The sequence below is a fragment of the Papaver somniferum genome, chromosome 5 (genome assembly GCF_003573695.1).
Source record: "Papaver somniferum cultivar HN1 chromosome 5, ASM357369v1, whole genome shotgun sequence".
NCBI lineage: Eukaryota > Viridiplantae > Streptophyta > Magnoliopsida > Ranunculales > Papaveraceae > Papaver > Papaver somniferum.
This window is the reverse complement of record NC_039362.1, coordinates 31,168,190-31,179,228: the sequence shown is the minus strand read 5'-3', so window position 1 is coordinate 31,179,228 and position 11,039 is coordinate 31,168,190.

The following is an 11,039-nucleotide window of genomic DNA, read 5'->3' as shown; positions in this document are numbered from 1 at the left end:
ACGTTGAAACGAAAAGATTGTGGTGTACTTGGGTATCCTCGTCTTTTCATTCAGCGATTTTTTTTACGTATTCATGATACTTTACGGGTGAGCATGTAAGTATGGATTTAATTAAATTTTACCTTTTCGTTCCACCTTGATCTGTTTGTCAAACGTCACTTTAAAATCCCGAGAAGACCTGAACATCACTTATTATCGAGGCATGTTGTTTATCTTGCCACTCTCATTTCCAAGTAGGCACTACTTTTAGATGAAGGGTGCTAACCGGTCTTGTGAAAATTTTCTCCACATGGTGTTTAGTATTTATCCTTCCCAGTACACTTCTGAAGGGTTGTCCCTCTCCTCCTTTATGCCTTTCAGAAAACATTCAGAATTTTTATCTTTTTTATCACACGATTTTTGCTTTATCGATATTTTTGTACTGCTTTGTCTCCTGTATTCCCACTGGGAGCATTTAGAGACAGTTCAGTTCTCATTCTGAATTTAAGTCTAGTTTTAAACCAGATATATAGATTGATTCTTCATTCGTGCATTTTCCAAATTTTCCTACTTCTCAGGCTCTACATTTATAAAGAGTGTAATTTTGTTAATCTGGCTTAATAAAGATACTTTTATCCTATATTTGACTTTTTATTGGTAGAATTTCTTCAGGCGGACCGCATTCCACAAATACGTTGGTCTTTCTCATGTTGAATTCTTAAGGTCGTACAATCATGTGCCTGCTAATAGACAAGTACACCACTAACTTTTATGTTTAAATAATAGATAATTCCTAATATGATATTATTATTCAAGGTATAAATAAGAAATTTTAGGCTTGGTGAGCCAACACAAAACTCAGCCATATCATCATGAAATGAAACCTAAAGATACAAAACACGGGTATGATGATAAATGAGCTCGGGTCGCCTGAATGACGCGTCATGTGTGACCTGAGAATGATATCAAATGATAACGGACCGAATCGTCCGCCTGTTACTGGTGCATAACATCGTCGCTCGGATATAGTGACAAATAACTGAGGGTCTTCGTATTATACTTGAAGAGTGCGAGGGGAAAGAAATCTAGTTGAGGTAAGTATGATTCATTTAGGTAGTTGGAACGTAGGGTCCTTGAAAGAAAAGTCAAGATAAATATTTGTGTGAACACATAAATCACGAATCCATTCACGTATTCACAAACAATATTCGCATACATCCTAATTCTAAAATTATACATCGTATGCGTAACGGGATGATTATATCGATTCATCGACTCGAAGCCTCCGGGCTTATCATTGTCTAGTCGAATATTATCATAAATAATGTTCGTATGAAGGAATAAATCGAGAGTCAAGTATAAATATAAAGCATATGACGTTTAACGCTGAATGTAAGGTGCTGAAATGTAAATGAGACAGATTTACGTGGTTCGGCACTAAGGCCTACATCCACGGGGTTTGGTGTTTCACTATGTATTGAATGGCTACAAAGATAATCGAATGACTTTAGAATATACATAGGTCTGCGGAAGTAGGGGGATTACTTACTCTTCCTATTTCTCTCTCCTATGTTCTCCTCTAATTACTCTCCCAAAATGGTCTGCCCCTCATCTCTTAGTGGAGAGGGGTATTTATAGGTATGGAACGTGGGTCCCATCTTTGAGGTGTCGTTGTAATCTTATCTTCTTCTGCTTTGTGCCTATTACGTAGAGGTCTTCGGCATATGCCGCGACCTGAGCTTGACTACGAAGGGTTATCCTCGCTTCTTCCACGAGCTGATCGACACGTGTATATCTCTTGGGTATTTAATGCGGGTACATGGATGTCTGCTCGTGTCAGACAAGTGTCTCTTTGTCTGTTCATATCTGTGTCAGCCTAACTTCCTCTCGGCCGTTGATCTGGGATCTTCCTCGGGATTGGGTGTGTTAATACCCAAGGGGTATTATCTGGTCCTCCTCTGAGCCATCATACCTCCGTGTTCCTCTGTCCCTGACCGTCAGATCTGCTGACCGATGGCATCTTCTGATGAGATGCTTGCTATCATGTTTTGATGTCTCGCTTCGCATGCCTTCCACGTGTCTCTTTCTGTACACGTGGTGGATGATGAAAGGTGTACATACAATTTTCCCCTCTTCTTCTAACTTGGGCGTATTTTACAATTTTGAAGAAGAAAGGTAGTCCTACACGTTTCCCACTTTGCATTAACTTCTCCCATAACTGCTCCTTGGTACGAGGAGCAGTTATTGTCTTCTCTAGCTTCATAAATAGGAAAGAGAATGTGAAAAAAACTTTTATCCTTTTACTGTCAGTGTTCATTCTCTTCTTGTTTCTTATTCTTGTTCTTTAGTCATTTACTATCACGGTTCTTGTGAGGAATATAGCATTCAATTTTCTGTTTCTTTCTTCTGCTTCTTTCGTTTTTGATTGTTGCTGCCCCTGTATCTTTTGATATCTCTGATCCTCCTTTCTTCGACTGTGGTTGGTGCTTGTCGTCCTCTTCTATACAGGTATGGGGTTTTTCATTGGTTGTTCATCATTGATTTATATATGTATCTATCTGTTTGTCTCCTGCTGCTGTGTTCATGGTTTTGCGATGAAGATCATACATGTCGAAGCATATATGCTTGCCCCTGTTCTTTGTTACAGCGTCTGTGAGTCTGTATCTGAGTATTATCCCTGGAGTCGGATGGAGTATTTTTTAGTTTCTTAGGGTTTTTCATGTTTATCAGGATGAACCATCAATTACGGGTTTTTTGATCTTTAGTGATCTCCTGGTATTCTTCTCTAAACTGTTTGTGTGTTTCCTTGTAGATATGTCTGATCGTCCGCGGGCTCCTTACCAAACTCTACCGTCTAGTCCGCCAAGATCCCCTCCGCGTAGAGATCCTGACAGATCTCCACTAGGGGAAGGTCCTTACAAGTCTTCTCAATCGGATCCTCGGGGTCATAGGGTTTCATCTTCCTCTGGTGCGAAGATTATGCCTTCTAAGAAAGGGGATATGCCGAAGGGTCCTTCTGGGTCTAGGTATGTTGTTAACCGCTCCCCTTCTCGTCCTCATGAAGATTCTAGGAGTACGCAGGATCCTCTTCGTGATGACTCTAGGAGTACGCGGGCTCCTCCTCCTCGTACTGAAATAGTGGATGCTCCGCCCCTTCGTTCAATGGCTCCCCCTTCATTGTCTCCGCAGAAATCTTTGCCGCCTCCTCCCGCGGTTTATTTCAAAGGGAAGTACTCCAAGGGTACTATGTCGAGAGTTGATCCGTCTACAAATCTTCCTTCTAAAAGGAAAGCTTCGGAATTGGGTCCTACTTCTGATTCCACAGACGAAGAAGAAACTGTCCCCGTGATACGCAGCATTTCAGTTGGTAAGAAGAAGGTCACTTTCAAGCATATTGATCTTGAGATGTTCAAGGAAAAACATGAACTCCAAGATTTTGAGGTTCGCTTCTATGCTCCTGACGATGATATCACCTACGAGCTCCTTGCTAATTATCAGTTTGACGAGTTTCATCTGTTGACTACGGTTGGAGCCTTCGAGGCGGGTCTTATGTTGCCCTTATATAAGTCGAGTGACTCCTTTTATTATGACGTGTTGGCTAGTCGCGAAGGCTCTTCCAAGAACACTCATAATCGTTCCATGTCACAACTATCTGGGAATTATCTTCGTTCACTGAAGGAATGTTATATGCGGATCAAGGGAGAGACTATGATGACCTGCTATGTTCCAAATCCTGCTGAGAGAGAGTGGTACACTCCTCAGAACTTTAATAGTTCTTTTGGGGATTATGTCAACAGCAGAAATCATAAGCCGTGGAGTGTTAGTCTTCGTAATATTGCTGCTCCCCGTGGTGAAATTCGTCTTTTGAGTGAGGTGAGTGATGCCAAGCTGAAGTATGTTCCTGGTATTGAGGGATCTGCTAAACGGAAACTCTTTCCTGCTCGTGAAATGATTAAGCGTGACCATGATTATGAATGGCATGCTACTGTTATTGAGGTAGTTGGTCCTTGGGCTTACGGATGGATTCCGGGTCCACGTGGTTGGCGTCCTTCTGAAAATAGCAAGCCTCGTGAAACTCCTCCTGCTCGTTATGGAGATTTCTGTCCTTGGCGTCCTAATTTCTCGGGCATGAATTTTCCTTATGCTCTTGATGTCGTTGATGGAGATGAGGAGGAGGGTTCTGGTGCTATCCATCCATCAAAGAGTGCTGTTGCTGCCAAGGTATAGTTTCTTTTTATATTCTCTATATTTTTGCCCCTTTTTCCTTGCTTGAAATAATTTTCATTTTTGAAGTGAGGGAAAAAATGAGCCTTTGTGGGATGTATACTGGTTTGTAGGTGTCAAAGAAGAAGAAACTTGGACCCAAAAAATCTTCTACTGCGGTTATCGGTGAGGCTGAGGGTTATGAGGAGGTTACGAGTCCCGTAAACCAAGGATATGGTGAGGATGAAGAAATATCCAACGTAGAAGAGCGTACCGACACTTCTTACCCTGATGACGAAGGTGGTAATGGTGAAGAAGAAGTTTCCGCGGATGGTGATGGTGAGGCTGAAGTTGCCGCGGGTGGTGATCTTGAAGAAGAAGTTTCCGCGGGTGGTGATGGTGAAGAAGAATTTGCCGCGGGTGGTGATGGTGAGGCTGAGGGTAATATTACCGTTGGTGGTACTGGTGGGAGTGGATCTGCCCCTGTTGGCGATGACATTTTTGGTGTGGGTACTTTGCCCATAATTTCCCCAGAATTCTCTTTCGGTAGGATATATTCCGCGGGGGGATCCTTCGATGTGAATGCTGCCATGGGTCTTGCCGAGGACTTCTCATTGCTTTCCCCACATGATGATTGGGATGTGCTTGGGGACCTTGGTAAAGAAGGTACCACTGATTATCAATATGAGAACGCAGGTGTTCATGCTGAGGGTGGTAATGTCGAGACTTGCGCGGGTGAGGAGATAACCGCCAAGGGGAAGTCTGCGGTTGAGTCTTCTTCCGAGGATTTCCCTTTCTCGCTAATGCCGAAGGTGAAGATGCCATTTTGGCTTGGCTAAAGAAGAAGAACCTGATGTTCGTCCCTAACCCTGCCCCCGTGGTCACTGGTGAGAAGAATTCCGACGCTTATACTCGTCGAATGATGCAACTGTCTTCTGAAGCCCGCGTTGCTGAGATGTGGGAGAAGAATATTAGAGCTTCGGAGGCTAATTTTGTGGTTTACCATCCCTCCTCTGTTGATGATATCATGGCCATAGCTGATGGGTACCAGTACGGTTTTCCCCAGCAGCGTGTTTTAGAGGTAAATCCTTGTACTCTTTTATGATATCCGCGCATTGTGTTCTTCGTGATATCTGATCCCTTTGGTATAATAATGTTTGTTGTTTGTGACGTAGAAGATGAGGATCGAACATTGTAACCATGTTCTATACCAATTCTTTAAAGCAAAGTCTTTAAAGTTGGAGGCCAAGCTTCGTCATAGAGAAGAGGAATTGTCTGCGGCTGAAGCGGAAATAAATGAACTGAGGGGCCGTCTGAAGGAAAAAGAACAGGGGTAACGCTGAGGAGATCTTCGTTCAGAACTTGCTATAGTCCGCAACGAATTGGAGCAGACTCGTAGAAGTGTCTCGTCCTTCACAGGTTTGTATTTTACGGATTTTTCACTCCTTGTGATTCCCTATCTGTATTTTGGTGTTCTGTCTGAGTCTCCCCACCCTATCTTCAGTGGGTGGAGTCCCCGAGTTGATATGGCTTCGGAAAGAAAGGGAACGACAGAAATCCCGTATTGCAGAGTTGGTGGGTAAGTTGAAGAGCGAAGCCGTAAAGTGGAATGCTCGTGCTGATGAGCACAACGCCTTAACAGCTGAGTGGCGTGAAAAGCGAACACTGATGGTTGATATGCAAAATAAGTACAATCATGACCGTTGTTTGTTTAATGGTACGCTGCTATGGACGCGTGACAACCTGCGTGATGCTCGAGAACATGCTTCAGACTTAGAGGCTAGAGTGCGCTTTTTAGAAGGAGAGTTACAACAGGCTCGTTCTTTCTTAGGCCCCGGGGTTAGGGATAGTATGCTGCGTCTTTCCGAGGAAAGAGATAATGCTAGGGCCGAGGTTGGTGCTCTTAGTAAAGCCCTAGCAGCGTCTCGAGCGGATGTTGCTCGCCAAGTGGAGTCTGAAAGAGATCTTGAGATGAATGTGTATCGACTCATAAAAGGATGGGGGAGGTGAATGATGAAGTCAACCATCTTCGTCACTTGGATTCGATGAAGCAGGTAGATTTAGACGCCAGTCAATTTGCTCTTACGAACCTTCAAACGGATTATAAGAAACTATCCACCGAATATGACTTTCTTGATGAGGCTCGGGACGCAGTTGTCAATGAGTATGAGAGGCTTCGGCTAATGTCGAAGGTATAACCTCGTTTTATCGAGTGTGATTCTGTATTTATTCGTTTTAACCCCTTGGTATTTTTGTTTTCAGTACTCGAGGGACACTTCACGCAGCAAATGATGAGCTTAAAAAGACTCAATCTGCCTTAGTGCAGCAGGAAGGACAAGCCAACTATTTCAAAGGGTTGGCCGCGTCTCGTGAGGAAGCAGCGGAGATTGCCTCCAAAGAGGCGGAACGCCTATCTGCATTGTTGTCTCAGGCCAACCAGCGGACCGCTGTTATCACTTATAAGCTCGATGTCAGTTGGCTGAAGAGACCAACAAAGTCCTAGATAAGATTGAACTTGGCTTAAAGTCGAACATGGTCTTGTCAAGAATTATCCGCGTCGTCCCCTTCCCGCGCCTTGCCTGGTTCTTCTGGGCCCTCTTCAGGTGGTAGCGTACCTTCATCTCGCAGAGACAACCCTTTGATGGAGCTGTATCGTCCAAGTAGATTTCTTTTATTAGTCATAGAAAGTTGATCCTTGTTGATTATATAATTTCGGATCATTTTTTGATGTGTTTCCTGTTTATCTTATTTGCTGAATCTTGTAATCAACTCTTTATGAAATGGATCATCCTTTTGGCATACCTGCGTTATCAATTCATCTTTTTATTTTAAGTATTGTGAAGTGTTAAACTAGAAATAACTTGCTTTGTAAAAAGTTGAGAGTGTTTGGGTGCGACACCGAAGGTAAATACCTTCGTGATCGTCTTGAGACCTGTCACCCCGCTGGCGAATCCTGGGCCAGAGGATTCCCAAACGGTGGGGGCCGAGGCAGCGTTCTAGGATATGGAATGCTTATTTGAAAATATTTACATGCACCCATTCCGTCGACCCCTGCCTTAAAATTGGTTGGGTATCTCTTTCTGCTGGGTGCCTTCCCCCTGGTCTTACACTCATAGACACTGATAGGGGAGCCCTGAGAGATTGTAGATTAACTACTTTCCCCAATATTGTTAATTTATATGTAATGTACATGCGTTCATCCAGCGGGCCTTTTGACCATTTCGTTTGCTTGAAGATTTCCCAAAAAGTTTGTTTGATTGATAGGTTGAGGCCTGCTACTCCTCGTCCAGAGATAGAAACATGTAAAGCGGTTACGCTGCCTTCTTCTTCTGGTATTCTTCACGCAGATGCAAAGCTGCGCTGCTCCTATGGGTAGTACGGTTTGAGCCATTTAGCATTCCAAGGGTGCCGGAGGACCTCGCCTTTCAGATTGCGAAGATAGTAGGAACCGTTTCCCGCAATGTCGTGTATTATAAAAGGTCCTCCCCATGTAGGTGCTAACTTTCCCCATTTTTCTCTCGTTGATACTGCGGGATTGTTCTTAGCACATACTGCCCTTCTACAAAATTTCGAAGCTTAACCTTTTTTTGTACTCTCTCGCTAGTCTCCGTTGATAATTTTCCATCTTTTGCAATGCTGCTTCCCTCCTTCCTTCCAGGTCGTCCAGTCTCTCTAACATCATGTCTGTTGTGAGATTTTCTCCCATGCTTCGGTCTTTGTGGTTGGCATGAGGATCTCTGTTGGGATGACTGCTTCAGCTCCATAAGTGAGGAGAAATGGGGACTCCCCAGTGGCAGATCTTCGTGTTGTCCTGTATGCCCATAATACATTGTGTAGCTGTTCACACCATCGCCCCTTGTGTTCGTCTAATTGCTTTTTGAGGATAGGGGCGAGGGTCTTGTTGTAGCTTCCGCTTGTCCGTTGCTTTGAGGGTATATGGGGGTGGACTTGTTTTTCCTTATTTTGAAAGTGTCGAAGAGCATGTCTATGTTTTTCCCCTGTAATTGTTTACCATTATCGGACACGATTTCCGCTGGTATGCCGAACCTGCAAATAATGTTTTGGAATATGAAAGTAAACACGTCCACGTCTCTGATCCTGGCTAAGGCTTTGGCTTCCACCCATTTACTGAAGTAGTCCGTGGCTACTATCAAAAATCGTCTTTTCCCTGATCCTTCGATGAAAGGCCCAACGATATCTATGCCCCATTTTGCAAATGGCCACGGACTATCCACAGAATTCAACGTTGTTGCTGGTGCGTGTATCTTTTTGGCGAAACGCTGACATTCTTCACATCGTCGGGACATTCTTGCAGCATCTTGTATCATTGTGGGCCAGTAATATCCTTGCATTTTTCTTTGTCGGCTAGTGATCTCATGCCGCTATGATTCCGCGTCACCATAATGGATGTCGTTTAGAATTCGATGCCCCTCTTTCCTGGATAAGCAACGTAGTAACGGTCCGAGGAAAGATTTCTTGTACAGGATCCATCCCGAAGATCATATCTTCCTACTTTGGAGAGTATTTTCCTGTTTTGTTTGTGATCCGCGGGTAAGGTTCCATCCTTGAGAAACGCATGGATCATCATTCTCCAATCATCTTCGTTGCTGAAATCTTCGTCTTGATTTGCTCTTGACAGGATATCTTCTTCGTCAAAATCGTCACGGATGTCTTCTCCCCCTGATCTTCGATATTTTCTTCCACTGTATCTTGATTTGTAGCAAAGGAAAATTGTGTTGCAATCGAGGCTCGTATACCCTTGTTATTTTGATAGCTTCGATACTCTTGTCCTTCAGCATGGATGATATATATGCTAGGGCATCCGCGTGCCTGAGATCCCTTCTGCATAAGTGCCGGAACTTGATGTTCGGAATTTGTGATGCCAATGTTTGGACCAAGGCCATGTAAGCTGAGAGGGTGTCGTACACATTGTATTCGAGCCCTATTTGTCGTATGACAAGCTGCGAATCACTTGTCAGTCTTACATCAGTTACCCCCATCTCTATTATTAAGCGGAGGGCATGTACGACTGCCTCGTATTCGACGATGTTTTTAGTATGCTCTTTGAATTCTAACCTGAGTGCCTGTACGATCCTTTCTCCAGTTGGGGTGGTGATGACAATGCCTATTCCTGCCCCTTCCTTATTTTTGGAACCATCAACGAAGACTTCCCATTGTCTTTGACTCGCGGGTTCGAGGACATCAACTGGATCCTTGCTTTCTTCGTCGGCTTCTGGTATTCCCCTAATCTCTTCGTCGTTGTCCAGGGGGAGGTCTGCTAAGAAATCCGCCAAAACTTGGGATTTTTGGGAATGTTGAATTTCATGAATGATGTTGAATTGGTCCAGGTGGGTGTTCCACTTGGCTATTCTACCTACTTTTCCCGCGCTTTTGAGGACTGCTTCCAGTGGTGCTTTGCATGGGACGCGGATGAAGTGAGTTAGGAAATAGGTTCTCAGCTTTTGAGTAGCCCATACCAATGCCAGGATAGTTGTTCGATCTTCGTGTAATTCCTTTCCGCAGAATTGAGGGTCTTACTGACATAATAGATAGGTTGTTCTATCTTCGTATTGGTTTTGACCAACACTGCGCTAACTGCGTCTTCTGTCGCTGCTATGTACAATGCCAAAACCTCATCAGGATCAGGCTTCTGCAGGATTGGAATTGAAGCCAGGTGTTCCTTGATTCTTTGGAAGGCTTCTTCGCATTCTGCGGTCCATTCAAACTTACTCCCTTTTTTGAGAATATTGAAAAAATGTTTGCATTTGTCCGAGGATCGGGCAATAAATCTGCCCAAGGCTGCTAAGGACCCATTGAGCTTTGCACTTCTTTTAAATTCTTCGGAGATGGCATTTCCACTATGGCCTGAATCTTCGCGGGTCTACCTCAATGCCCTTTTTGTTACCAGATATCCGAGGAATTTCCCTGAGGTGACACCGAAAGTGCATTTTTCTGGATTTACTTTCATGTGATGTTTCCTCATTGCTTCGAAAATATCTCTCAGGTCCTGGTGGTGATCTTTGCGCAGCTTACTTTTGACGAGCATGTCATCAACGTAGACTTCTAAGGTACTACCAATCCATGGCCTGAAGATAGCATCGACCATTCTTTGGTACGTTGCCCCTGCGTTTCGAAGTCCAAAGGGCATTCTAGTGTAGCAATAAAGGCCATGCGGGGTGTAGAATGTGTGTGTAGTTGATCTTCTTCTGCCAGGGCTACTTGGTTGTAACCAGAATATCCATCCATAAATGACAGCTCTTCGTATCCTTCCACTGCTTCAACCAGCTGATCTATGCTTGGCAGGGGATAGCTGTCCTTTGGACATGCCTTGTTGAGGTTAGTAAAGTCGATGCATATCCTAACCCCTCCATTTTTCTTAGGAACGACGACCATGTTGGAGATCCATGTAGGGTATTTGACTTCCTTGATGAAGCCTGCTTCTAGTAGTTTCCGAAGTTCTTTTTCTACTGCCTTATGATACTCCGGTGCAACTTTTCTTATTTTCTGCCTGAAAGGTGGCGTGCCTGGTTTGATGCGCAACTCGTGTTGGATTATTTTCGGATCAATTCCCGGCATATATCCTAACTTCCAGGCGAATACATCCGCGTATTCTTTAAGTAATTTGGTTAAGGAATCTTCTCTTCTTTCGTCCATTATGGTCCCTACTTTGATCATCTTCGGGTTTTCTTCCGTTCCTATGTTGATTTCTTTTACGGGATCTACTGGTGTGAACACCGGCTTTGGGTCCCCGAGAACTGGGACGTTCTTTAATTGCTATTTGGTATATTTATGTCCTTCGTTGGCTGCTGAAGTACCTGTCTCTGTGTTTAGGACATTATCATCTTTTGTCAAACCCC